The sequence below is a fragment of the Montipora foliosa genome, unplaced genomic scaffold (assembly GCF_036669935.1).
Source record: "Montipora foliosa isolate CH-2021 unplaced genomic scaffold, ASM3666993v2 scaffold_94, whole genome shotgun sequence".
NCBI classification, from domain to species: domain Eukaryota; kingdom Metazoa; phylum Cnidaria; class Anthozoa; order Scleractinia; family Acroporidae; genus Montipora; species Montipora foliosa.
This window is the reverse complement of record NW_027179844.1, coordinates 1-27,681: the sequence shown is the minus strand read 5'-3', so window position 1 is coordinate 27,681 and position 27,681 is coordinate 1. Positions and strand designations below refer to the sequence as shown.

The window sequence follows — 27,681 nt, the reverse complement described above, 5'->3', positions numbered from 1 at the left end:
AGGATAAGAGCTCGACCCGCTGGCATTTTCTTGTCTCACTCGTCTATCGATGGAAATCGATGCGGCTGAAATAAACACGTCCTCTCGCTCTCTCTACGGCCAAGAATGAAAGAAATAAAATCACAGTTTTGCAGTGCACCAAGTACGGAACATTCACCTACAATTTCAGCAGTGGAATTCACAAATACAACTCACCTTCCTTAGTCCTTACACCGCCACCGCATCTCCTTCCCTGCCCTGCCTGAAACGTTACCAACAAACCTTCCCATTAGCCAACTTTGCCACCGGGGTTTGGTGCGGGGACTAGCGCGAACGCAGGTCCCCACTACCAGAAATTATACGCTCGAGTTACCCACATTTGGGGTAATCGCAAGGGTCAACCCAATCGAAGTGCAATGAAAGAGCCTCACCTTGAGAGGACTGCCTCCCTGATCACAGTGCCTCCCGCGTCAGGTAAGTATGCCTTTTCAACCTCTCCGGAACCGCAAAACGCAACTTGTCTGCGCATACCATGTGGTAATGGGGGTCACGTGCTCCTCGTCCTGTCGTGTCGTGCTGTCCACTCGCTGCTATGCTACCTAGAAAAGAGAAGAGAATGTGAAGGTTGGTTGCTTGGTCATTTGTTCTGCTTTCACTTGATTATTTCTTCCCCAGAGGGAAGTGGGCCACGCTCGGAGGTAGTGCTATACCGAGGCAACCCGTGGCCGGGACGAGGCAAGCCTCTTTTCCACGGCCCAGTTCCAAAAATCAGTTTAATATATGAGCTGCTCGATGAGCAGCGATCAGATATTAAGCTGATAAGAACAGATACTACACTTGATCTTAGCCAAAAGGCCGAGAAGCGATGCCCGTAAATGCTCACAGCGGACAAGGTGCTCCCAGTCTCATGGCCACGAGATATGGTGGTCCGATTACAATCCGTGCCAAGGAAGGAATGCCCAAAGCCAACCTGAAAGCGAGGCGCACACAACGATCGCCCTTGTACAGTGGGCAGCAGGACCAGCATTGCATGGCACTTGCGTTGACGGCAAGAGGACAAATGCACATTGTGCTTGCTCTGACCTCGTTTTATTTTCCCTTATAACAAAGTTAATTTTCACGGCGAATTACTTGTCTACGACCATACCACAGGGAAAACACCGGTTCTCGTCCGACACCGAAGTTAAGCGCCTTTTCGGGCGGGGTTAGTACTTGGATGGGAGACCGACTGGGAATACCCCGTGTTGTAGGCTTCCCTTTTTCCTTCTGTACACTTGAATTATCTCAAAAAATCTCAGTTTCCTTTAATGAAAGACACATTCCAAACCAGGTTTTTTGAACACAACATGCCAACGATATGTCAAAGATGAGACATACAACAAAAACAAAATAGTTCACACGAGAAAGTGGAACTTGTATTCCCAAGGGAGCGCGTGCGCGCGAGATCTTATCAATCCAACGTTTATGACATGAAACGTATCTTTTCGTGTGAGCAAAGAACAGGATACGACAAGTAAAAAATGCATGCACTGTTATGCATTAGATGGAAGTTAACCTAGCCCGGATGATATGCATACAACGAAGGCTACAACACTACAACATTGATCCTGCGAAAACGTGACTTACGTGACGTAGCGCACTTCAAAGTCTTACTGTTCCCTGCTCAACACGGACAGTACGTATTCAAAGGGCCGATAAGACACTATCCTGACCATGAAAGATTTACTTTTTATGATAACAATCCAATTAACTGATAACATAGAGAAACCACAAAGTGTTGGCCACAGAAATGTAACGCCAACTGATCTGGCGGGTCCTCAGTTACTCAATGCAAAACGGGCTCTCCAGAACGCAACATAACACAACGCAAAAGAAATCTATCGCGATGGAGCAGTACAAACACACATCCACTTACGTTTTCGAAACGATGCACGAGGATAAGAGCTCGACCCGCTGGCATTTTCTTGTCTCACTCGTCTATCGATGGAAATCGATGCGGCTGAAATAAACACGTCCTCTCGCTCTCTCTACGGCCAAGAATGAAAGAAATAAAATCACAGTTTTGCAGTGCACCAAGTACGGAACATTCACCTACAATTTCAGCAGTGGAATTCACAAATACAACTCACCTCCTTAGTCCTTACACCGCCACCGCATCTCCTTCCCTGCCCTGCCTGAAACGTTACCAACAAACCTTCCCATTAGCCAACTTTGCCACCGGGGTTTGGTGCGGGGACTAGCGCGAACGCAGGTCCCCACTACCAGAAATTATACGCTCGAGTTACCCACATTTGGGGTAATCGCAAGGGTCAACCCAATCGAAGTGCAATGAAAGAGCCTCACCTTGAGAGGACTGCCTCCCTGATCACAGTGCCTCCCGCGTCAGGTAAGTATGCCTTTTCAACCTCTCCGGAACCGCAAAACGCAACTTGTCTGCGCATACCATGTGGTAATGGGGGTCACGTGCTCCTCGTCCTGTCGTGTCGTGCTGTCCACTCGCTGCTATGCTACCTAGAAAAGAGAAGAGAATGTGAAGGTTGGTTGCTTGGTCATTTGTTCTGCTTTCACTTGATTATTTCTTCCCCAGAGGGAAGTGGGCCACGCTCGGAGGTAGTGCTATACCGAGGCAACCCGTGGCCGGGACGAGGCAAGCCTCTTTTCCACGGCCCAGTTCCAAAAATCAGTTTAATATATGAGCTGCTCGATGAGCAGCGTATCAGATATTACCAAAGGTCACCAGTCGACAGACTCATCCAACGCCTGAGGCATTGGTCACCAGTATTAGGCGACAGAGGCGAAATAAAACTAAGCAAATCAGGTGGTACAGAGGGTGAATTAAGCAGGTGGCCCGAAGCGAAAAACGAGCTTGTTGGAAACATAGAGGCGATGACTCCATCCGCCCCCCACTGGCGGGCAAAATAACGTCGACGTCTCCGGGTTGAAAAACGCTTGAAGAGCAAGGGGAGGTGGAACTTGACACGGGCCTTTGCTCCCTCAATGACGGCGAGGGCCCCAGGTTGACAGAACGAAAGCGGTAGTCATTGCGGGCCAGCCAGATGTGAAACTTACAGGCACACAACAGGTAACTGAAGACTTTGGGCACTGCGTGAAGCTCAGTGGAATTGAAACCAAAAAGTAAATGGCGACGCTCAAGCACAGGACACATAGGCGAGAAATGAAAAAGGAGGGACTGTAGCCAACCAACAACACTTTGAGCAAGGGGACACACAAAGAGCAAATGCGACAGTGACTCGACGACAGGACCACAAAAACAAGCGGAGGAGACAGATAAACCAAAAGAGAGAAGACGCTCAGCAGTGTAAATCACACCATGAGCTACCTTCCAGGAGAAATCAACAACAAAGCGGTCAAAATCAAAGAAGTGGAACTGGCGCCACGTATCATACCAGTAAAGGTCCCCAAAGGAGGGAAAGAACTTAACTACACAGTGCGGTGTGACAGAGGAACAGGATAAAAGAAACTGGTAACCGACTTTGGCAGAGAAAAAAAGCCACGGAGGCGACAACGTGAGGGTCAGAGGATGCGAAAACCAAAGTTCCCCGGGAGGGGGAAAAAGAGCCACCAAGCGACTCCCAGGCCAAAAGCAAAGAGGAGTAAAATGGCGGTAACAGGGACCTGTCGAAGGCAGCGGGACGGGAGAAAACATCAAGAGAGGAGGCAGCAAAACACGATTGAAACCAGTACGACACAAAGGAGGACCAGCTTGACGAGGACAAAGTAGACCGTTTGACCCACTGACCCAGAAGCGACCAAACCTTGAGCTTAATGTCCACCACCGAGAAACCTCCCAGCGATGTGGGCTGAACGACCACAGCACGTGCAACGAGCTCCCGCTTGGTTTTCCAGAAGAATGAGAAAACAAGGGAGTTAAGTTCTTTAAGTACCCAGGGGGGCATGTGGACCAGGGATGCCACATACCAAACCCTGGCGAGGGCCAGGCAATTGATGACCAAAGCCTTGCCATGAAAAGACAAGGAGCGCTGACGCCAGGAGGAGAGGACGCGTTCCACAGCCTCTATCCGAGGCCGCCAATTAGTTCATCAATGTCATGCGGGCCAATGAAGACTCCGAGGATTTTAAGCTTAGAAGATGTCCAGTCGAGAGGGACAGGGGGGTCAGTTCGGCCAGCCCAAGACCCCAGCCACAAGCCGCGAGACTTTGTCAGGTTGAGCTTGGATCCAGAACCAAGCTCATACCTTGTGTAGGTGTCAAAAACAGCCCTAATGGAGGCATCGGAGGACAAGATGAGCGATGTGTCATCCGCGTACTGGGAAATTGGAGAGAGCGGTGAGGGCAGTCCAGGCAGCAAAGGTCCAGTAATGGCGGGATTTGCTCGAATATTGGCGGCCAAGACCTCAGCGACCATAACATACAGCAAAGGTGCGAGGGGGCAGCCTTGACGCACCCCCCGTGTGAGACTGAAAAAGTTTGAGACATGACCGTTAACAATGACAGCACTCTGAACAGCATTATAGAAAAGGCGGATCCAGCGCAGAAAGGAGGTTTGGAAACCCATTCTGCAGAGGGTGGCATGCAGAAAGGACCAATCAACGCGATCAAACGCTTTTTCTTGGTCGAGCGAGAGGATGGCACAAGGAGACCCGGATTGCGTGGCGTAATGGACCATGTCTCGGAGATAAGCGACGTTCTCACCAATATAACGACCGGGGACACCACAGGTTTGATCCTCAGCCACCACGGCATGAATAACCTTCAGGAGACGCCCAGCGATGACGCGGGCAGCGAGCTTGTAGTCCACACTAAGGAGGGAAATTGGCCGCCAGTTACGAGGGTTCAGCCGGTCACCCGTCTTAAAGATGAGAGAAATGATGCCTCGACGCTGAGAGAGGCTGAGAGTGCCAGCCTCATAACATGAGTTCAGGACGAGCACGAGGTCCTGTCCGAGCACCGGCCAGAATTTGACATAAAACTCCATAGGGAGGCCATCCAAGCCCGGGGTCTTGCCTCGAGCCATCCCACATAAAGCAGTATAACACTCCTCCGACTGGAGAGGACCATCACACTGTTGAGCCTGGTCGGCGGACAAGGTGGAGGTGAGGGCGTCGAGCAGGGAAAGAGCCACGTCCCCGTCAGTAGGCTCGGCACTAAACAAGTTAGAATAAAAGGAAGCAAAAGCCTGGCATAGGTCCTTTGAACTCGAGACCACTGTGCCATCATCGCATCGAAGTGCTGAAATAAGTCGGTCGGCGGCACGCTTCTTTTCCAGACGGAAGAAAAAGGCCGAGGAGGTTTCACCTTCCTCAACCCATTGGCCCGAGCACGGACTTGGGCTCCCCGAGCTGCCTCGAGGTCTAGGGCAGCAAGGGCAGACAGGGTAGAATGGTACGGCTCAACACAGGAGGTGAAACCGGCATCAACACGGTTCTTAAGATGCCCAGCTAGTCGGCCAAGGAGGTCTCGACACTGCGATGTTTTCTTTCGAGCGCTCAGCGCAATATTTAATTGTGAGGCCTTTGATTTGGCTCTTGCCCTTATCCCACCACTTAGCTAGTGACGGGAAGGACAGCATGGACTGCCTCCAAACGGACCAAAAATTAGTGATATGCTGGATATAGTCCTCATCATTGAGGACAGAAATGTTGAGCTTCCAGAAACTGTCCCAGGAGCAGCAATGTCTGGGACACTACAAGAAAGCACCACACCACAGTGATCCGAAAACGGACAAGGAATAATATCGCAAGTCAAGACTGATGGTAACAGGAGTACGGGGCACCAATGAGATCAATACGGGAGGCCATAAGGCCGTCTGAGCGAGTCCAAGAGAAGGCAGAATCGGAAGGATGCAGGTGCCTCCAAATGTCCAGACAACAGCAGGAGTCAAAAAGACGTTTTAAGGTAGCAGTACTTTCGCGGGAAGTGTCAGAGACATTGGAGCCCCGACGATCGAGGGCGCGGTCGAACACAGTGTTAAAGTCCCCGGCAAGGAAGGTCGGATAGGTGGGATCAACCCAAGACGAGACGTCGTCCAGGAAGTCGTCACGGGCTGGGTTGCGATTGGGGGCGTAGAGACAGCAGATACGAAACGGGTGCCCAGAATGGGTAAAGTGGCAAAAAACAACACGCCCAGCGGTGTCACACCAAGAGCTCGTAAGGGTGACCGTGGGGCGGAATAAAATGATGCAACCACAAGAGTGTGCAGAGCCAACAGAAGCAACTGCATTAAAACCAGATGAACGAAACCAGACTGACATTCACTGTCTGAAGAGCAGTGGGCCCTCTTGTAGGCAGACAATGTCAGGGACCTGAGGAAAGGAACGTAACCAGTGCAGAACACCAGCGCGCTTGGACGAGTCCCTGAGACCATTGGTGTTTAAGGAGAGGATAGAGAGAGCCATAACTGAGAAGAAAGAGAGAGACAGCACAACTAGGAGCGACGGCTCCGAACCGGGGCAGGGGGAGCCAAGGAGGGAAGGCCAGAATGAACAGCCCTCCCAGACTCCCTGCCCTTTCCAGACTTCGAGCGGCCGGGGACCGCAGAACCAGGAAGAGGTTTCTTCGCTTTCTTCTTAGACTTGACCTGATCATCAGAGGAAGCCTCAACATCCGAAAGTCCACGCTTAGTGACTGGTGAATCAGTCAGCTCGACCTCGTTAACCATTACGGGAGACAGAGATAGAACCTGTGGGGTATTTACAGGGGTTACATTGATGCCCGTTAAAGGGTCATCGTCACTAAATATACTTTGACTGTATTCAGTCTCATTAACTAGTTCATTATCATTCGTATCCATTTCTTTTCCATTATTACTATTATCCATTTCCATTTCTTTTCCATTAACTACAGCATTATTTGTCATTTCTTTTCCAGTAACTACATTATTACTATTATCCATTTCCATTTCTTTTCCATTAACTATAGTAGTATTGTCCATTACACCAACTACGTTACTACTAGTGTTAACATTGTATTACTCTGTGGCGCAGCCAAACCATCAGACGCAGCGGCGGGGGAGGCAGCCACCTGCACGCGCGTCGAGGACCCACCATTACCGTTTTAGGGAGGGCCGCACCCTCCTTAACATTTACTGGTGGCAGGAGAGGCCATGGGTGGAGTACCAGGGGGGATAACTCATTGTCCCTGAGGTCGGTGTGGGAACCCCAACTTGAAATACCAGGTTGCGTGGGGGCAGGAGGACGAAGGGTTACCCCCTCGTCCCCAGAGTCCTCATGGTCAGAGCTTGCAGGAGAAGTGGGAAGGTCCTCAGGACCAGAACTGACATCCAGGAGGGGAGGCAGCGACTCCGGGGGAGTGGCACCAACAACAAGTGAAGCGGACGGATGGGCGGGGGTCGCAGGCGAAGATGGTGGGTTCCCCCAGGCATTGGGGGGGTTGGGCAATCCCTGGCCATGTGACCAGGCTCCCGACACCTGCGGCACTTCCCGCGCAAGTCACAGTTTTTGGTGAGGTGTTCCCCACGACAGATATCACATTCGGCCGGCTGACCCACATACCACACCTTACATTTATATCCAGCAATGTCCAGATTACGAGGGATCCGGCCAGAACGAACCATTTTGATGATACGGGCTCCAGTGCAGATTGCAGGGTCACCCGGGTAATGCTGGTGCCTTATCGTCTCCACCTTCCCGTACGAGGAAAAGTAGGGCCGGAGGCGATCATCACTCTCCTCAAAGGGATAGTGATACAACATAACATTTTGAGCTCGAGGCCCAGCATACATGACTTTGCACTTAGCACCAGCTAAAGTGACAAAATCATAACCTTCAACAATATTTTTACATTTTGGGTCAGCGAAAGTAATCTGAACCAGTTTTACGGGAACAAACTGAATACTGTCAATCACAAAGGGGGTGAACTTTCCCTTGATGGCTGTAACAAGTTCCGCCCTGGGAACAGAGGTTGGAACATCGGAAAGGTCGAGGACTACTGTCCTCTTAAAGGCCGCAAGAGGCATGATGAAAAGGGAAAAAGAGAAAAAACAGTCCCCCCGGAAAGCAAAGCTCCCAGGAAGGGAACAGAAAGACTGGCTACCCTGGGTTATGGCAGGACGCCAAGCATAAGTCCCCAGGAGGGTCACCAGTAAAACTCAGGAATCAAAAATCTTACCACAAATCCCAAAAACGCTTGTCCCCACACTCCAATTCCAATACGGAACTTACGCGTACCACAAGGAAAGGCACGAACCTGGCAGATAATAAAAACCCGCGTCAGGTAAGTATGCCTTTTCAACCTCTCCGGAACCGCAAAAACGCAACTTGTCTGCGCATACCATGTGGTAATGGGGGTCACGTGCTCCTCGTCCTGTCGTGTCGTGCTGTCCACTCGCTGCTATGCTACCTAGAAAAGAGAAGAGAAATGTGAAGGTTGGTTGCTTGGTCATTTGTTCTGCTTTCACTTGATTATTTCTTCCCCAGAGGGAAGTGGGCCACGCTCGGAGGTAGTGCTATACCGAGGCAACCCGTGGCCGGGACGAGGCAAGCCTCTTTTCCACGGCCCAGTTCCAAAAATCAGTTTAATATATGAGCTGCTCGATGAGCAGCGTATCAGATATTAAGCTGATAAGAACAGATACTACACTTGATCTTAGCCAAAAGGCCGAGAAGCGATGCCCGTAAATGCTCACAGCGGACAAGGTGCTCCCAGTCTCATGGCCACGAGATATGGTGGTCCGATTACAATCCGTGCCAAGGAAGGAATGCCCAAAGCCAACCTGAAAGCGAGGCGCACACAACGATCGCCCTTGTACAGTGGGCAGCAGGACCAGCATTGCATGGCACTTGCGTTGACGGCAAGAGGACAAATGCACATTGTGCTTGCTCTGACCTCGTTTTTATTTTCCCTTATAACAAAGTTAATTTTCACGGCGAATACTTGTCTACGACCATACCACAGGGAAAACACCGGTTCTCGTCCGATCACCGAAGTTAAGCCCTGTCGGGCGGGGTTAGTACTTGGATGGGAGACCGCCTGGGAATACCCCGTGTTGTAGGCTTCCCTTTTTCCTTCTGTACACTTGATTATCTCAAAAAATCTCAGTTTCCTTAATGAAAGAACATTCCAAACCAGGTTTTTTGAACACAACATGCCAACGATATGTCAAAGATGAGACATACAACAAAAACAAAATAGTTCACACGAGAAAGTGGAACTTGTATTCCCAAGGGAGCGCGTGCGCGCGAGATCTTATCAATCCAACGTTTATGACATGAAACGTATCTTTTCGTGTGAGCAAAGAACAGGATACGACAAGTAAAAAATGCATGCACTGTTATGCATTAGATGGAAGTTAACCTAGCCCGGATGATATGCATACAACGAAGGCTACAACACTACAACATTGATCCTGCGAAAACGTGACTTACGTGACGTAGCGCACTTCAAGTCTTACTGTTCCCTGCTCAACACGGACAGTACGTATTCAAAGGGCCGATAAGACACTATCCTGACCATGAAAGATTTACTTTTTATGATAACAATCCAATTAACTGATAACATAGAGAAACCACAAAGTGTTGGCCACAGAAATGTAACGCCAACTGATCTGGCGGGTCCTCAGTTACTCAATGCAAAACGGGCTCTCCAGAACGCAACATAACACAACGCAAAAGAAATCTATCGCGATGGAGCAGTACAAACACACATCCACTTACGTTTTCGAAACGATGCACGAGGATAAGAGCTCGACCCGCTGGCATTTTCTTGTCTCACTCGTCTATCGATGGAAATCGATGCGGCTGAAATAAACACGTCCTCTCGCTCTCTCTACGGCCAAGAATGAAAGAAATAAAATCACAGTTTTGCAGTGCACCAAGTACGGAACATTCACCTACAATTTCAGCAGTGGAATTCACAAATACAACTCACCTTCCTTAGTCCTTACACCGCCACCGCATCTCCTTCCCTGCCCTGCCTGAAACGTTACCAACAAACCTTCCCATTAGCCAACTTTGCCACCGGGGTTTGGTGCGGGGACTAGCGCGAACGCAGGTCCCCACTACCAGAAATTATACGCTCGAGTTACCCACATTTGGGGTAATCGCAAGGGTCAACCCAATCGAAGTGCAATGAAAGAGCCTCACCTTGAGAGGACTGCCTCCCTGATCACAGTGCCTCCCGCGTCAGGTAAGTATGCCTTTTCAACCTCTCCGGAACCGCAAAACGCAACTTGTCTGCGCATACCATGTGGTAATGGGGGTCACGTGCTCCTCGTCCTGTCGTGTCGTGCTGTCCACTCGCTGCTATGCTACCTAGAAAAGAGAAGAGAATGTGAAGGTTGGTTGCTTGGTCATTTGTTCTGCTTTCACTTGATTATTTCTTCCCCAGAGGGAAGTGGGCCACGCTCGGAGGTAGTGCTATACCGAGGCAACCCGTGGCCGGGACGAGGCAAGCCTCTTTTCCACGGCCCAGTTCCAAAAATCAGTTTAATATATGAGCTGCTCGATGAGCAGCGGTGAATGGCAGACCAAAGGTCACCAGTCGACAGACTCATCCAACGCCTGAGGCATTGGTCACCAGTATTAGGCGACAGAGGCGAAATAAAACTAAGCAAATCAGGTGGTACAGAGGGTGAATTAAGCAGGTGGCCCGAAGCGAAAAACGAGCTTGTTGGAAACATAGAGGCGATGACTCCATCCGCCCCCCACTGGCGGGCAAAATAACGTCGACGTCTCCGGGTTGAAAAACGCTTGAAGAGCAAGGGGAGGTGGAACTTGACACGGGCCTTTGCTCCCTCAATGACGGCGAGGGCCCCAGGTTGACAGAACGAAAGCGGTAGTCATTGCGGGCCAGCCAGATGTGAAACTTACAGGCACACAACAGGTAACTGAAGACTTTGGGCACTGCGTGAAGCTCAGTGGAATTGAAACCAAAAAGTAAATGGCGACGCTCAAGCACAGGACACATAGGCGAGAAATGAAAAAGGAGGGACTGTAGCCAACCAACAACACTTTGAGCAAGGGGACACACAAAGAGCAAATGCGACAGTGACTCGACGACAGGACCACAAAAACAAGCGGAGGAGACAGATAAACCAAAAGAGAGAAGACGCTCAGCAGTGTAAATCACACCATGAGCTACCTTCCAGGAGAAATCAACAACAAAGCGGTCAAAATCAAAGAAGTGGAACTGGCGCCACGTATCATACCAGTAAAGGTCCCCAAAGGAGGGAAAGAACTTAACTACACAGTGCGGTGTGACAGAGGAACAGGATAAAAGAAACTGGTAACCGACTTTGGCAGAGAAAAAAAGCCACGGAGGCGACAACGTGAGGGTCAGAGGATGCGAAAACCAAAGTTCCCCGGGAGGGGGAAAAAGAGCCACCAAGCGACTCCCAGGCCAAAAGCAAAGAGGAGTAAAATGGCGGTAACAGGGACCTGTCGAAGGCAGCGGGACGGGAGAAAACATCAAGAGAGGAGGCAGCAAAACACGATTGAAACCAGTACGACACAAAGGAGGACCAGCTTGACGAGGACAAAGTAGACCGTTTGACCCACTGACCCAGAAGCGACCAAACCTTGAGCTTAATGTCCACCACCGAGAAACCTCCCAGCGATGTGGGCTGAACGACCACAGCACGTGCAACGAGCTCCCGCTTGGTTTTCCAGAAGAATGAGAAAACAAGGGAGTTAAGTTCTTTAAGTACCCAGGGGGGCATGTGGACCAGGGATGCCACATACCAAACCCTGGCGAGGGCCAGGCAATTGATGACCAAAGCCTTGCCATGAAAAGACAAGGAGCGCTGACGCCAGGAGGAGAGGACGCGTTCCACAGCCTCTATCCGAGGCCGCCAATTAGTTCATCAATGTCATGCGGGCCAATGAAGACTCCGAGGATTTTAAGCTTAGAAGATGTCCAGTCGAGAGGGACAGGGGGGTCAGTTCGGCCAGCCCAAGACCCCAGCCACAAGCCGCGAGACTTTGTCAGGTTGAGCTTGGATCCAGAACCAAGCTCATACCTTGTGTAGGTGTCAAAAACAGCCCTAATGGAGGCATCGGAGGACAAGATGAGCGATGTGTCATCCGCGTACTGGGAAATTGGAGAGAGCGGTGAGGGCAGTCCAGGCAGCAAAGGTCCAGTAATGGCGGGATTTGCTCGAATATTGGCGGCCAAGACCTCAGCGACCATAACATACAGCAAAGGTGCGAGGGGGCAGCCTTGACGCACCCCCCGTGTGAGACTGAAAAAGTTTGAGACATGACCGTTAACAATGACAGCACTCTGAACAGCATTATAGAAAAGGCGGATCCAGCGCAGAAAGGAGGTTTGGAAACCCATTCTGCAGAGGGTGGCATGCAGAAAGGACCAATCAACGCGATCAAACGCTTTTTCTTGGTCGAGCGAGAGGATGGCACAAGGAGACCCGGATTGCGTGGCGTAATGGACCATGTCTCGGAGATAAGCGACGTTCTCACCAATATAACGACCGGGGACACCACAGGTTTGATCCTCAGCCACCACGGCATGAATAACCTTCAGGAGACGCCCAGCGATGACGCGGGCAGCGAGCTTGTAGTCCACACTAAGGAGGGAAATTGGCCGCCAGTTACGAGGGTTCAGCCGGTCACCCGTCTTAAAGATGAGAGAAATGATGCCTCGACGCTGAGAGAGGCTGAGAGTGCCAGCCTCATAACATGAGTTCAGGACGAGCACGAGGTCCTGTCCGAGCACCGGCCAGAATTTGACATAAAACTCCATAGGGAGGCCATCCAAGCCCGGGGTCTTGCCTCGAGCCATCCCACATAAAGCAGTATAACACTCCTCCGACTGGAGAGGACCATCACACTGTTGAGCCTGGTCGGCGGACAAGGTGGAGGTGAGGGCGTCGAGCAGGGAAAGAGCCACGTCCCCGTCAGTAGGCTCGGCACTAAACAAGTTAGAATAAAAGGAAGCAAAAGCCTGGCATAGGTCCTTTGAACTCGAGACCACTGTGCCATCATCGCATCGAAGTGCTGAAATAAGTCGGTCGGCGGCACGCTTCTTTTCCAGACGGAAGAAAAAGGCCGAGGAGGTTTCACCTTCCTCAACCCATTGGCCCGAGCACGGACTTGGGCTCCCCGAGCTGCCTCGAGGTCTAGGGCAGCAAGGGCAGACAGGGTAGAATGGTACGGCTCAACACAGGAGGTGAAACCGGCATCAACACGGTTCTTAAGATGCCCAGCTAGTCGGCCAAGGAGGTCTCGACACTGCGATGTTTTCTTTCGAGCGCTCAGCGCAATATTTAATTGTGAGGCCTTTGATTTGGCTCTTGCCCTTATCCCACCACTTAGCTAGTGACGGGAAGGACAGCATGGACTGCCTCCAAACGGACCAAAAATTAGTGATATGCTGGATATAGTCCTCATCATTGAGGACAGAAATGTTGAGCTTCCAGAAACTGTCCCAGGAGCAGCAATGTCTGGGACACTACAAGAAAGCACCACACCACAGTGATCCGAAAACGGACAAGGAATAATATCGCAAGTCAAGACTGATGGTAACAGGAGTACGGGGCACCAATGAGATCAATACGGGAGGCCATAAGGCCGTCTGAGCGAGTCCAAGAGAAGGCAGAATCGGAAGGATGCAGGTGCCTCCAAATGTCCAGACAACAGCAGGAGTCAAAAAGACGTTTTAAGGTAGCAGTACTTTCGCGGGAAGTGTCAGAGACATTGGAGCCCCGACGATCGAGGGCGCGGTCGAACACAGTGTTAAAGTCCCCGGCAAGGAAGGTCGGATAGGTGGGATCAACCCAAGACGAGACGTCGTCCAGGAAGTCGTCACGGGCTGGGTTGCGATTGGGGGCGTAGAGACAGCAGATACGAAACGGGTGCCCAGAATGGGTAAAGTGGCAAAAAACAACACGCCCAGCGGTGTCACACCAAGAGCTCGTAAGGGTGACCGTGGGGCGGAATAAAATGATGCAACCACAAGAGTGTGCAGAGCCAACAGAAGCAACTGCATTAAAACCAGATGAACGAAACCAGACTGACATTCACTGTCTGAAGAGCAGTGGGCCCTCTTGTAGGCAGACAATGTCAGGGACCTGAGGAAAGGAACGTAACCAGTGCAGAACACCAGCGCGCTTGGACGAGTCCCTGAGACCATTGGTGTTTAAGGAGAGGATAGAGAGAGCCATAACTGAGAAGAAAGAGAGAGACAGCACAACTAGGAGCGACGGCTCCGAACCGGGGCAGGGGGAGCCAAGGAGGGAAGGCCAGAATGAACAGCCCTCCCAGACTCCCTGCCCTTTCCAGACTTCGAGCGGCCGGGGACCGCAGAACCAGGAAGAGGTTTCTTCGCTTTCTTCTTAGACTTGACCTGATCATCAGAGGAAGCCTCAACATCCGAAAGTCCACGCTTAGTGACTGGTGAATCAGTCAGCTCGACCTCGTTAACCATTACGGGAGACAGAGATAGAACCTGTGGGGTATTTACAGGGGTTACATTGATGCCCGTTAAAGGGTCATCGTCACTAAATATACTTTGACTGTATTCAGTCTCATTAACTAGTTCATTATCATTCGTATCCATTTCTTTTCCATTATTACTATTATCCATTTCCATTTCTTTTCCATTAACTACAGCATTATTTGTCATTTCTTTTCCAGTAACTACATTATTACTATTATCCATTTCCATTTCTTTTCCATTAACTATAGTAGTATTGTCCATTACACCAACTACGTTACTACTAGTGTTAACATTGTATTACTCTGTGGCGCAGCCAAACCATCAGACGCAGCGGCGGGGGAGGCAGCCACCTGCACGCGCGTCGAGGACCCACCATTACCGTTTTAGGGAGGGCCGCACCCTCCTTAACATTTACTGGTGGCAGGAGAGGCCATGGGTGGAGTACCAGGGGGGATAACTCATTGTCCCTGAGGTCGGTGTGGGAACCCCAACTTGAAATACCAGGTTGCGTGGGGGCAGGAGGACGAAGGGTTACCCCCTCGTCCCCAGAGTCCTCATGGTCAGAGCTTGCAGGAGAAGTGGGAAGGTCCTCAGGACCAGAACTGACATCCAGGAGGGGAGGCAGCGACTCCGGGGGAGTGGCACCAACAACAAGTGAAGCGGACGGATGGGCGGGGGTCGCAGGCGAAGATGGTGGGTTCCCCCAGGCATTGGGGGGGTTGGGCAATCCCTGGCCATGTGACCAGGCTCCCGACACCTGCGGCACTTCCCGCGCAAGTCACAGTTTTTGGTGAGGTGTTCCCCACGACAGATATCACATTCGGCCGGCTGACCCACATACCACACCTTACATTTATATCCAGCAATGTCCAGATTACGAGGGATCCGGCCAGAACGAACCATTTTGATGATACGGGCTCCAGTGCAGATTGCAGGGTCACCCGGGTAATGCTGGTGCCTTATCGTCTCCACCTTCCCGTACGAGGAAAAGTAGGGCCGGAGGCGATCATCACTCTCCTCAAAGGGATAGTGATACAACATAACATTTTGAGCTCGAGGCCCAGCATACATGACTTTGCACTTAGCACCAGCTAAAGTGACAAAATCATAACCTTCAACAATATTTTTACATTTTGGGTCAGCGAAAGTAATCTGAACCAGTTTTACGGGAACAAACTGAATACTGTCAATCACAAAGGGGGTGAACTTTCCCTTGATGGCTGTAACAAGTTCCGCCCTGGGAACAGAGGTTGGAACATCGGAAAGGTCGAGGACTACTGTCCTCTTAAAGGCCGCAAGAGGCATGATGAAAAGGGAAAAAGAGAAAAAACAGTCCCCCCGGAAAGCAAAGCTCCCAGGAAGGGAACAGAAAGACTGGCTACCCTGGGTTATGGCAGGACGCCAAGCATAAGTCCCCAGGAGGGTCACCAGTAAAACTCAGGAATCAAAAATCTTACCACAAATCCCAAAAACGCTTGTCCCCACACTCCAATTCCAATACGGAACTTACGCGTACCACAAGGAAAGGCACGAACCTGGCAGATAATAAAAACCCGCGTCAGGTAAGTATGCCTTTTCAACCTCTCCGGAACCGCAAAAACGCAACTTGTCTGCGCATACCATGTGGTAATGGGGGTCACGTGCTCCTCGTCCTGTCGTGTCGTGCTGTCCACTCGCTGCTATGCTACCTAGAAAAGAGAAGAGAAATGTGAAGGTTGGTTGCTTGGTCATTTGTTCTGCTTTCACTTGATTATTTCTTCCCCAGAGGGAAGTGGGCCACGCTCGGAGGTAGTGCTATACCGAGGCAACCCGTGGCCGGGACGAGGCAAGCCTCTTTTCCACGGCCCAGTTCCAAAAATCAGTTTAATATATGAGCTGCTCGATGAGCAGCGTATCAGATATTAAGCTGATAAGAACAGATACTACACTTGATCTTAGCCAAAAGGCCGAGAAGCGATGCCCGTAAATGCTCACAGCGGACAAGGTGCTCCCAGTCTCATGGCCACGAGATATGGTGGTCCGATTACAATCCGTGCCAAGGAAGGAATGCCCAAAGCCAACCTGAAAGCGAGGCGCACACAACGATCGCCCTTGTACAGTGGGCAGCAGGACCAGCATTGCATGGCACTTGCGTTGACGGCAAGAGGACAAATGCACATTGTGCTTGCTCTGACCTCGTTTTTATTTCCCTTATAACAAAGTTAATTTTCACGGCGAATTACTTGTCTACGACCATACCACAGGGAAAACACCGGTTCTCGTCCGATCACCGAAGTTAAGCCCTGTCGGGCGGGGTTAGTACTTGGATGGGAGACCGCCTGGGAATACCCCGTGTTGTAGGCTTCCCTTTTTCCTTCTGTACACTTGATTATCTCAAAAAATCTCAGTTTCCTTTAATGAAAGAACATTCCAAACCAGGTTTTTTGAACACAACATGCCAACGATATGTCAAAGATGAGACATACAACAAAAACAAAATAGTTCACACGAGAAAGTGGAACTTGTATTCCCAAGGGAGCGCGTGCGCGCGAGATCTTATCAATCCAACGTTTATGACATGAAACGTATCTTTTCGTGTGAGCAAAGAACAGGATACGACAAGTAAAAAATGCATGCACTGTTATGCATTAGATGGAAGTTAACCTAGCCCGGATGATATGCATACAACGAAGGCTACAACACTACAACATTGATCCTGCGAAAACGTGACTTACGTGACGTAGCGCACTTCAAAGTCTTACTGTTCCCTGCTCAACACGGACAGTACGTATTCAAAGGGCCGATAAGACACTATCCTGACCATGAAAGATTTACTTTTTATGATAACAATCCAATTAACTGATAACATAGAGAAACCACAAAGTGTTGGCCACAGAAATGTAACGCCAACTGATCTGGCGGGTCCTCAGTTACTCAATGCAAAACGGGCTCTCCAGAACGCAACATAACACAACGCAAAAGAAATCTATCGCGATGGAGCAGTACAAACACACATCCACTTACGTTTTCGAAACGATGCACGAGGATAAGAGCTCGACCCGCTGGCATTTTCTTGTCTCACTCGTCTATCGATGGAAATCGATGCGGCTGAAATAAACACGTCCTCTCGCTCTCTCTACGGCCAAGAATGAAAGAAATAAAATCACAGTTTTGCAGTGCACCAAGTACGGAACATTCACCTACAATTTCAGCAGTGGAATTCACAAATACAACTCACCTTCCTTAGTCCTTACACCGCCACCGCATCTCCTTCCCTGCCCTGCCTGAAACGTTACCAACAAACCTTCCCATTAGCCAACTTTGCCACCGGGGTTTGGTGCGGGGACTAGCGCGAACGCAGGTCCCCACTACCAGAAATTATACGCTCGAGTTACCCACATTTGGGGTAATCGCAAGGGTCAACCCAATCGAAGTGCAATGAAAGAGCCTCACCTTGAGAGGACTGCCTCCCTGATCACAGTGCCTCCCGCGTCAGGTAAGTATGCCTTTTCAACCTCTCCGGAACCGCAAAACGCAACTTGTCTGCGCATACCATGTGGTAATGGGGGTCACGTGCTCCTCGTCCTGTCGTGTCGTGCTGTCCACTCGCTGCTATGCTACCTAGAAAAGAGAAGAGAATGTGAAGGTTGGTTGCTTGGTCATTTGTTCTGCTTTCACTTGATTATTTCTTCCCCAGAGGGAAGTGGGCCACGCTCGGAGGTAGTGCTATACCGAGGCAACCCGTGGCCGGGACGAGGCAAGCCTCTTTTCCACGGCCCAGTTCCAAAAATCAGTTTAATATATGAGCTGCTCGATGAGCAGCGGTGAATGGCAGACCAAAGGTCACCAGTCGACAGACTCATCCAACGCCTGAGGCATTGGTCACCAGTATTAGGCGACAGAGGCGAAATAAAACTAAGCAAATCAGGTGGTACAGAGGGTGAATTAAGCAGGTGGCCCGAAGCGAAAAACGAGCTTGTTGGAAACATAGAGGCGATGACTCCATCCGCCCCCCACTGGCGGGCAAAATAACGTCGACGTCTCCGGGTTGAAAAACGCTTGAAGAGCAAGGGGAGGTGGAACTTGACACGGGCCTTTGCTCCCTCAATGACGGCGAGGGCCCCAGGTTGACAGAACGAAAGCGGTAGTCATTGCGGGCCAGCCAGATGTGAAACTTACAGGCACACAACAGGTAACTGAAGACTTTGGGCACTGCGTGAAGCTCAGTGGAATTGAAACCAAAAAGTAAATGGCGACGCTCAAGCACAGGACACATAGGCGAGAAATGAAAAAGGAGGGACTGTAGCCAACCAACAACACTTTGAGCAAGGGGACACACAAAGAGCAAATGCGACAGTGACTCGACGACAGGACCACAAAAACAAGCGGAGGAGACAGATAAACCAAAAGAGAGAAGACGCTCAGCAGTGTAAATCACACCATGAGCTACCTTCCAGGAGAAATCAACAACAAAGCGGTCAAAATCAAAGAAGTGGAACTGGCGCCACGTATCATACCAGTAAAGGTCCCCAAAGGAGGGAAAGAACTTAACTACACAGTGCGGTGTGACAGAGGAACAGGATAAAAGAAACTGGTAACCGACTTTGGCAGAGAAAAAAAGCCACGGAGGCGACAACGTGAGGGTCAGAGGATGCGAAAACCAAAGTTCCCCGGGAGGGGGAAAAAGAGCCACCAAGCGACTCCCAGGCCAAAAGCAAAGAGGAGTAAAATGGCGGTAACAGGGACCTGTCGAAGGCAGCGGGACGGGAGAAAACATCAAGAGAGGAGGCAGCAAAACACGATTGAAACCAGTACGACACAAAGGAGGACCAGCTTGACGAGGACAAAGTAGACCGTTTGACCCACTGACCCAGAAGCGACCAAACCTTGAGCTTAATGTCCACCACCGAGAAACCTCCCAGCGATGTGGGCTGAACGACCACAGCACGTGCAACGAGCTCCCGCTTGGTTTTCCAGAAGAATGAGAAAACAAGGGAGTTAAGTTCTTTAAGTACCCAGGGGGGCATGTGGACCAGGGATGCCACATACCAAACCCTGGCGAGGGCCAGGCAATTGATGACCAAAGCCTTGCCATGAAAAGACAAGGAGCGCTGACGCCAGGAGGAGAGGACGCGTTCCACAGCCTCTATCCGAGGCCGCCAATTAGTTCATCAATGTCATGCGGGCCAATGAAGACTCCGAGGATTTTAAGCTTAGAAGATGTCCAGTCGAGAGGGACAGGGGGGTCAGTTCGGCCAGCCCAAGACCCCAGCCACAAGCCGCGAGACTTTGTCAGGTTGAGCTTGGATCCAGAACCAAGCTCATACCTTGTGTAGGTGTCAAAAACAGCCCTAATGGAGGCATCGGAGGACAAGATGAGCGATGTGTCATCCGCGTACTGGGAAATTGGAGAGAGCGGTGAGGGCAGTCCAGGCAGCAAAGGTCCAGTAATGGCGGGATTTGCTCGAATATTGGCGGCCAAGACCTCAGCGACCATAACATACAGCAAAGGTGCGAGGGGGCAGCCTTGACGCACCCCCCGTGTGAGACTGAAAAAGTTTGAGACATGACCGTTAACAATGACAGCACTCTGAACAGCATTATAGAAAAGGCGGATCCAGCGCAGAAAGGAGGTTTGGAAACCCATTCTGCAGAGGGTGGCATGCAGAAAGGACCAATCAACGCGATCAAACGCTTTTTCTTGGTCGAGCGAGAGGATGGCACAAGGAGACCCGGATTGCGTGGCGTAATGGACCATGTCTCGGAGATAAGCGACGTTCTCACCAATATAACGACCGGGGACACCACAGGTTTGATCCTCAGCCACCACGGCATGAATAACCTTCAGGAGACGCCCAGCGATGACGCGGGCAGCGAGCTTGTAGTCCACACTAAGGAGGGAAATTGGCCGCCAGTTACGAGGGTTCAGCCGGTCACCCGTCTTAAAGATGAGAGAAATGATGCCTCGACGCTGAGAGAGGCTGAGAGTGCCAGCCTCATAACATGAGTTCAGGACGAGCACGAGGTCCTGTCCGAGCACCGGCCAGAATTTGACATAAAACTCCATAGGGAGGCCATCCAAGCCCGGGGTCTTGCCTCGAGCCATCCCACATAAAGCAGTATAACACTCCTCCGACTGGAGAGGACCATCACACTGTTGAGCCTGGTCGGCGGACAAGGTGGAGGTGAGGGCGTCGAGCAGGGAAAGAGCCACGTCCCCGTCAGTAGGCTCGGCACTAAACAAGTTAGAATAAAAGGAAGCAAAAGCCTGGCATAGGTCCTTTGAACTCGAGACCACTGTGCCATCATCGCATCGAAGTGCTGAAATAAGTCGGTCGGCGGCACGCTTCTTTTCCAGACGGAAGAAAAAGGCCGAGGAGGTTTCACCTTCCTCAACCCATTGGCCCGAGCACGGACTTGGGCTCCCCGAGCTGCCTCGAGGTCTAGGGCAGCAAGGGCAGACAGGGTAGAATGGTACGGCTCAACACAGGAGGTGAAACCGGCATCAACACGGTTCTTAAGATGCCCAGCTAGTCGGCCAAGGAGGTCTCGACACTGCGATGTTTTCTTTCGAGCGCTCAGCGCAATATTTAATTGTGAGGCCTTTGATTTGGCTCTTGCCCTTATCCCACCACTTAGCTAGTGACGGGAAGGACAGCATGGACTGCCTCCAAACGGACCAAAAATTAGTGATATGCTGGATATAGTCCTCATCATTGAGGACAGAAATGTTGAGCTTCCAGAAACTGTCCCAGGAGCAGCAATGTCTGGGACACTACAAGAAAGCACCACACCACAGTGATCCGAAAACGGACAAGGAATAATATCGCAAGTCAAGACTGATGGTAACAGGAGTACGGGGCACCAATGAGATCAATACGGGAGGCCATAAGGCCGTCTGAGCGAGTCCAAGAGAAGGCAGAATCGGAAGGATGCAGGTGCCTCCAAATGTCCAGACAACAGCAGGAGTCAAAAAGACGTTTTAAGGTAGCAGTACTTTCGCGGGAAGTGTCAGAGACATTGGAGCCCCGACGATCGAGGGCGCGGTCGAACACAGTGTTAAAGTCCCCGGCAAGGAAGGTCGGATAGGTGGGATCAACCCAAGACGAGACGTCGTCCAGGAAGTCGTCACGGGCTGGGTTGCGATTGGGGGCGTAGAGACAGCAGATACGAAACGGGTGCCCAGAATGGGTAAAGTGGCAAAAAACAACACGCCCAGCGGTGTCACACCAAGAGCTCGTAAGGGTGACCGTGGGGCGGAATAAAATGATGCAACCACAAGAGTGTGCAGAGCCAACAGAAGCAACTGCATTAAAACCAGATGAACGAAACCAGACTGACATTCACTGTCTGAAGAGCAGTGGGCCCTCTTGTAGGCAGACAATGTCAGGGACCTGAGGAAAGGAACGTAACCAGTGCAGAACACCAGCGCGCTTGGACGAGTCCCTGAGACCATTGGTGTTTAAGGAGAGGATAGAGAGAGCCATAACTGAGAAGAAAGAGAGAGACAGCACAACTAGGAGCGACGGCTCCGAACCGGGGCAGGGGGAGCCAAGGAGGGAAGGCCAGAATGAACAGCCCTCCCAGACTCCCTGCCCTTTCCAGACTTCGAGCGGCCGGGGACCGCAGAACCAGGAAGAGGTTTCTTCGCTTTCTTCTTAGACTTGACCTGATCATCAGAGGAAGCCTCAACATCCGAAAGTCCACGCTTAGTGACTGGTGAATCAGTCAGCTCGACCTCGTTAACCATTACGGGAGACAGAGATAGAACCTGTGGGGTATTTACAGGGGTTACATTGATGCCCGTTAAAGGGTCATCGTCACTAAATATACTTTGACTGTATTCAGTCTCATTAACTAGTTCATTATCATTCGTATCCATTTCTTTTCCATTATTACTATTATCCATTTCCATTTCTTTTCCATTAACTACAGCATTATTTGTCATTTCTTTTCCAGTAACTACATTATTACTATTATCCATTTCCATTTCTTTTCCATTAACTATAGTAGTATTGTCCATTACACCAACTACGTTACTACTAGTGTTAACATTGTATTACTCTGTGGCGCAGCCAAACCATCAGACGCAGCGGCGGGGGAGGCAGCCACCTGCACGCGCGTCGAGGACCCACCATTACCGTTTTAGGGAGGGCCGCACCCTCCTTAACATTTACTGGTGGCAGGAGAGGCCATGGGTGGAGTACCAGGGGGGATAACTCATTGTCCCTGAGGTCGGTGTGGGAACCCCAACTTGAAATACCAGGTTGCGTGGGGGCAGGAGGACGAAGGGTTACCCCCTCGTCCCCAGAGTCCTCATGGTCAGAGCTTGCAGGAGAAGTGGGAAGGTCCTCAGGACCAGAACTGACATCCAGGAGGGGAGGCAGCGACTCCGGGGGAGTGGCACCAACAACAAGTGAAGCGGACGGATGGGCGGGGGTCGCAGGCGAAGATGGTGGGTTCCCCCAGGCATTGGGGGGGTTGGGCAATCCCTGGCCATGTGACCAGGCTCCCGACACCTGCGGCACTTCCCGCGCAAGTCACAGTTTTTGGTGAGGTGTTCCCCACGACAGATATCACATTCGGCCGGCTGACCCACATACCACACCTTACATTTATATCCAGCAATGTCCAGATTACGAGGGATCCGGCCAGAACGAACCATTTTGATGATACGGGCTCCAGTGCAGATTGCAGGGTCACCCGGGTAATGCTGGTGCCTTATCGTCTCCACCTTCCCGTACGAGGAAAAGTAGGGCCGGAGGCGATCATCACTCTCCTCAAAGGGATAGTGATACAACATAACATTTTGAGCTCGAGGCCCAGCATACATGACTTTGCACTTAGCACCAGCTAAAGTGACAAAATCATAACCTTCAACAATATTTTTACATTTTGGGTCAGCGAAAGTAATCTGAACCAGTTTTACGGGAACAAACTGAATACTGTCAATCACAAAGGGGGTGAACTTTCCCTTGATGGCTGTAACAAGTTCCGCCCTGGGAACAGAGGTTGGAACATCGGAAAGGTCGAGGACTACTGTCCTCTTAAAGGCCGCAAGAGGCATGATGAAAAGGGAAAAAGAGAAAAAACAGTCCCCCCGGAAAGCAAAGCTCCCAGGAAGGGAACAGAAAGACTGGCTACCCTGGGTTATGGCAGGACGCCAAGCATAAGTCCCCAGGAGGGTCACCAGTAAAACTCAGGAATCAAAAATCTTACCACAAATCCCAAAAACGCTTGTCCCCACACTCCAATTCCAATACGGAACTTACGCGTACCACAAGGAAAGGCACGAACCTGGCAGATAATAAAAACCCGCGTCAGGTAAGTATGCCTTTTCAACCTCTCCGGAACCGCAAAAACGCAACTTGTCTGCGCATACCATGTGGTAATGGGGGTCACGTGCTCCTCGTCCTGTCGTGTCGTGCTGTCCACTCGCTGCTATGCTACCTAGAAAAGAGAAGAGAAATGTGAAGGTTGGTTGCTTGGTCATTTGTTCTGCTTTCACTTGATTATTTCTTCCCCAGAGGGAAGTGGGCCACGCTCGGAGGTAGTGCTATACCGAGGCAACCCGTGGCCGGGACGAGGCAAGCCTCTTTTCCACGGCCCAGTTCCAAAAATCAGTTTAATATATGAGCTGCTCGATGAGCAGCGTATCAGATATTAAGCTGATAAGAACAGATACTACACTTGATCTTAGCCAAAAGGCCGAGAAGCGATGCCCGTAAATGCTCACAGCGGACAAGGTGCTCCCAGTCTCATGGCCACGAGATATGGTGGTCCGATTACAATCCGTGCCAAGGAAGGAATGCCCAAAGCCAACCTGAAAGCGAGGCGCACACAACGATCGCCCTTGTACAGTGGGCAGCAGGACCAGCATTGCATGGCACTTGCGTTGACGGCAAGAGGACAAATGCACATTGTGCTTGCTCTGACCTCGTTTTTATTTTCCCTTATAACAAAGTTAATTTTCACGGCGAATTACTTGTCTACGACCATACCACAGGGAAAACACCGGTTCTCGTCCGATCACCGAAGTTAAGCCCTGTCGGGCGGGGTTAGTACTTGGATGGGAGACCGCCTGGGAATACCCCGTGTTGTAGGCTTCCCTTTTTCCTTCTGTACACTTGATTATCTCAAAAAATCTCAGTTTCCTTTAATGAAAGAACATTCCAAACCAGGTTTTTTGAACACAACATGCCAACGATATGTCAAAGATGAGACATACAACAAAAACAAAATAGTTCACACGAGAAAGTGGAACTTGTATTCCCAAGGGAGCGCGTGCGCGCGAGATCTTATCAATCCAACGTTTATGACATGAAACGTATCTTTTCGTGTGAGCAAAGAACAGGATACGACAAGTAAAAAATGCATGCACTGTTATGCATTAGATGGAAGTTAACCTAGCCCGGATGATATGCATACAACGAAGGCTACAACACTACAACATTGATCCTGCGAAAACGTGACTTACGTGACGTAGCGCACTTCAAAGTCTTACTGTTCCCTGCTCAACACGGACAGTACGTATTCAAAGGGCCGATAAGACACTATCCTGACCATGAAAGATTTACTTTTTATGATAACAATCCAATTAACTGATAACATAGAGAAACCACAAAGTGTTGGCCACAGAAATGTAACGCCAACTGATCTGGCGGGTCCTCAGTTACTCAATGCAAAACGGGCTCTCCAGAACGCAACATAACACAACGCAAAAGAAATCTATCGCGATGGAGCAGTACAAACACACATCCACTTACGTTTTCGAAACGATGCACGAGGATAAGAGCTCGACCCGCTGGCATTTTCTTGTCTCACTCGTCTATCGATGGAAATCGATGCGGCTGAAATAAACACGTCCTCTCGCTCTCTCTACGGCCAAGAATGAAAGAAATAAAATCACAGTTTTGCAGTGCACCAAGTACGGAACATTCACCTACAATTTCAGCAGTGGAATTCACAAATACAACTCACCTTCCTTAGTCCTTACACCGCCACCGCATCTCCTTCCCTGCCCTGCCTGAAACGTTACCAACAAACCTTCCCATTAGCCAACTTTGCCACCGGGGTTTGGTGCGGGGACTAGCGCGAACGCAGGTCCCCACTACCAGAAATTATACGCTCGAGTTACCCACATTTGGGGTAATCGCAAGGGTCAACCCAATCGAAGTGCAATGAAAGAGCCTCACCTTGAGAGGACTGCCTCCCTGATCACAGTGCCTCCCGCGTCAGGTAAGTATGCCTTTTCAACCTCTCCGGAACCGCAAAACGCAACTTGTCTGCGCATACCATGTGGTAATGGGGGTCACGTGCTCCTCGTCCTGTCGTGTCGTGCTGTCCACTCGCTGCTATGCTACCTAGAAAAGAGAAGAGAATGTGAAGGTTGGTTGCTTGGTCATTTGTTCTGCTTTCACTTGATTATTTCTTCCCCAGAGGGAAGTGGGCCACGCTCGGAGGTAGTGCTATACCGAGGCAACCCGTGGCCGGGACGAGGCAAGCCTCTTTTCCACGGCCCAGTTCCAAAAATCAGTTTAATATATGAGCTGCTCGATGAGCAGCGATCAGATATTAAGCTGATAAGAACAGATACTACACTTGATCTTAGCCAAAAGGCCGAGAAGCGATGCCCGTAAATGCTCACAGCGGACAAGGTGCTCCCAGTCTCATGGCCACGAGATATGGTGGTCCGATTACAATCCGTGCCAAGGAAGGAATGCCCAAAGCCAACCTGAAAGCGAGGCGCACACAACGATCGCCCTTGTACAGTGGGCAGCAGGACCAGCATTGCATGGCACTTGCGTTGACGGCAAGAGGACAAATGCACATTGTGCTTGCTCTGACCTCGTTTTTATTTTCCCTTATAACAAAGTTAATTTTCACGGCGAATTACTTGTCTACGACCATACCACAGGGAAAACACCGGTTCTCGTCCGATCACCGAAGTTAAGCCCTGTCGGGCGGGGTTAGTACTTGGATGGGAGACCGCCTGGGAATACCCCGTGTTGTAGGCTTCCCTTTTTCCTTCTGTACACTTGATTATCTCAAAAAATCTCAGTTTCCTTTAATGAAAGAACATTCCAAACCAGGTTTTTTGAACACAACATGCCAACGATATGTCAAAGATGAGACATACAACAAAAACAAAATAGTTCACACGAGAAAGTGGAACTTGTATTCCCAAGGGAGCGCGTGCGCGCGAGATCTTATCAATCCAACGTTTATGACATGAAACGTATCTTTTCGTGTGAGCAAAGAACAGGATACGACAAGTAAAAAATGCATGCACTGTTATGCATTAGATGGAAGTTAACCTAGCCCGGATGATATGCATACAACGAAGGCTACAACACTACAACATTGATCCTGCGAAAACGTGACTTACGTGACGTAGCGCACTTCAAAGTCTTACTGTTCCCTGCTCAACACGGACAGTACGTATTCAAAGGGCCGATAAGACACTATCCTGACCATGAAAGATTTACTTTTTATGATAACAATCCAATTAACTGATAACATAGAGAAACCACAAAGTGTTGGCCACAGAAATGTAACGCCAACTGATCTGGCGGGTCCTCAGTTACTCAATGCAAAACGGGCTCTCCAGAACGCAACATAACACAACGCAAAAGAAATCTATCGCGATGGAGCAGTACAAACACACATCCACTTACGTTTTCGAAACGATGCACGAGGATAAGAGCTCGACCCGCTGGCATTTTCTTGTCTCACTCGTCTATCGATGGAAATCGATGCGGCTGAAATAAACACGTCCTCTCGCTCTCTCTACGGCCAAGAATGAAAGAAATAAAATCACAGTTTTGCAGTGCACCAAGTACGGAACATTCACCTACAATTTCAGCAGTGGAATTCACAAATACAACTCACCTTCCTTAGTCCTTACACCGCCACCGCATCTCCTTCCCTGCCCTGCCTGAAACGTTACCAACAAACCTTCCCATTAGCCAACTTTGCCACCGGGGTTTGGTGCGGGGACTAGCGCGAACGCAGGTGCCCGCTACCAGAAATTATACGCTCGAGTTACCCACATTTGGGGTAATCGCAAGGGTCAACCCAATCGAAGTGCAATGAAAGAGCCTCACCTTGAGAGGACTGCCTCCCTGATCACAGTGCCTCCCGCGTCAGGTAAGTATGCCTTTTCAACCTCTCCGGAACCGCAAAACGCAACTTGTCTGCGCATACCATGTGGTAATGGGGGTCACGTGCTCCTCGTCCTGTCGTGTCGTGCTGTCCACTCGCTGCTATGCTACCTAGAAAAGAGAAGAGAATGTGAAGGTTGGTTGCTTGGTCATTTGTTCTGCTTTCACT

At 50.3% G+C, this 27,681-nt stretch overlaps 17 non-coding genes and 2 pseudogenes across 17 annotated transcripts; 5 read left to right on the top strand and 14 right to left on the bottom strand.

Moving 5' to 3' along the window:
- Window positions 1-297: 297 nt before the first annotated feature.
- LOC137990520 (U1 spliceosomal RNA) lies at window positions 298-461 on the bottom strand. Its single transcript, XR_011121480.1, has one exon. It is a non-coding gene; the product is annotated as a U1 spliceosomal RNA (small nuclear RNA).
- Window positions 462-655: 194 nt separating this feature from the next.
- Window positions 656-846, bottom strand: LOC137990549 (U2 spliceosomal RNA). The gene has a single exon (XR_011121506.1). It is a non-coding gene; the product is annotated as a U2 spliceosomal RNA (small nuclear RNA).
- A 266-nt stretch (window positions 847-1,112) lies between these two features.
- Window positions 1,113-1,232, top strand: LOC137990515 (5S ribosomal RNA; annotated as a pseudogene).
- Window positions 1,233-2,209: 977 nt separating this feature from the next.
- LOC137990519 (U1 spliceosomal RNA) lies at window positions 2,210-2,373 on the bottom strand. The gene has a single exon (XR_011121479.1). It is a non-coding gene; the product is annotated as a U1 spliceosomal RNA (small nuclear RNA).
- A 194-nt stretch (window positions 2,374-2,567) lies between these two features.
- On the bottom strand, window positions 2,568-2,748 carry LOC137990502 (U2 spliceosomal RNA; annotated as a pseudogene).
- A 5,649-nt stretch (window positions 2,749-8,397) lies between these two features.
- Window positions 8,398-8,589, bottom strand: LOC137990536 (U2 spliceosomal RNA). The gene has a single exon (XR_011121495.1). It is a non-coding gene; the product is annotated as a U2 spliceosomal RNA (small nuclear RNA).
- A 266-nt stretch (window positions 8,590-8,855) lies between these two features.
- Window positions 8,856-8,974, top strand: LOC137990537 (5S ribosomal RNA). Its single transcript, XR_011121496.1, has one exon. It is a non-coding gene; the product is annotated as a 5S ribosomal RNA (ribosomal RNA).
- Window positions 8,975-9,948: 974 nt separating this feature from the next.
- Window positions 9,949-10,112, bottom strand: LOC137990518 (U1 spliceosomal RNA). The gene has a single exon (XR_011121478.1). It is a non-coding gene; the product is annotated as a U1 spliceosomal RNA (small nuclear RNA).
- A 194-nt stretch (window positions 10,113-10,306) lies between these two features.
- Window positions 10,307-10,497, bottom strand: LOC137990555 (U2 spliceosomal RNA). Its single transcript, XR_011121512.1, has one exon. It is a non-coding gene; the product is annotated as a U2 spliceosomal RNA (small nuclear RNA).
- A 5,639-nt stretch (window positions 10,498-16,136) lies between these two features.
- Window positions 16,137-16,328, bottom strand: LOC137990535 (U2 spliceosomal RNA). Its single transcript, XR_011121494.1, has one exon. It is a non-coding gene; the product is annotated as a U2 spliceosomal RNA (small nuclear RNA).
- A 266-nt stretch (window positions 16,329-16,594) lies between these two features.
- On the top strand, window positions 16,595-16,713 carry LOC137990525 (5S ribosomal RNA). Its single transcript, XR_011121485.1, has one exon. It is a non-coding gene; the product is annotated as a 5S ribosomal RNA (ribosomal RNA).
- A 976-nt stretch (window positions 16,714-17,689) lies between these two features.
- On the bottom strand, window positions 17,690-17,853 carry LOC137990517 (U1 spliceosomal RNA). Its single transcript, XR_011121477.1, has one exon. It is a non-coding gene; the product is annotated as a U1 spliceosomal RNA (small nuclear RNA).
- A 194-nt stretch (window positions 17,854-18,047) lies between these two features.
- LOC137990554 (U2 spliceosomal RNA) lies at window positions 18,048-18,238 on the bottom strand. Its single transcript, XR_011121511.1, has one exon. It is a non-coding gene; the product is annotated as a U2 spliceosomal RNA (small nuclear RNA).
- Window positions 18,239-23,877: 5,639 nt separating this feature from the next.
- Window positions 23,878-24,069, bottom strand: LOC137990534 (U2 spliceosomal RNA). Its single transcript, XR_011121493.1, has one exon. It is a non-coding gene; the product is annotated as a U2 spliceosomal RNA (small nuclear RNA).
- Window positions 24,070-24,336: 267 nt separating this feature from the next.
- Window positions 24,337-24,455, top strand: LOC137990513 (5S ribosomal RNA). Its single transcript, XR_011121475.1, has one exon. It is a non-coding gene; the product is annotated as a 5S ribosomal RNA (ribosomal RNA).
- Window positions 24,456-25,431: 976 nt separating this feature from the next.
- Window positions 25,432-25,595, bottom strand: LOC137990516 (U1 spliceosomal RNA). The gene has a single exon (XR_011121476.1). It is a non-coding gene; the product is annotated as a U1 spliceosomal RNA (small nuclear RNA).
- Window positions 25,596-25,789: 194 nt separating this feature from the next.
- Window positions 25,790-25,980, bottom strand: LOC137990548 (U2 spliceosomal RNA). Its single transcript, XR_011121505.1, has one exon. It is a non-coding gene; the product is annotated as a U2 spliceosomal RNA (small nuclear RNA).
- Window positions 25,981-26,247: 267 nt separating this feature from the next.
- On the top strand, window positions 26,248-26,366 carry LOC137990496 (5S ribosomal RNA). The gene has a single exon (XR_011121460.1). It is a non-coding gene; the product is annotated as a 5S ribosomal RNA (ribosomal RNA).
- A 976-nt stretch (window positions 26,367-27,342) lies between these two features.
- On the bottom strand, window positions 27,343-27,506 carry LOC137990532 (U1 spliceosomal RNA). The gene has a single exon (XR_011121491.1). It is a non-coding gene; the product is annotated as a U1 spliceosomal RNA (small nuclear RNA).
- Window positions 27,507-27,681: the final 175 nt, after the last annotated feature.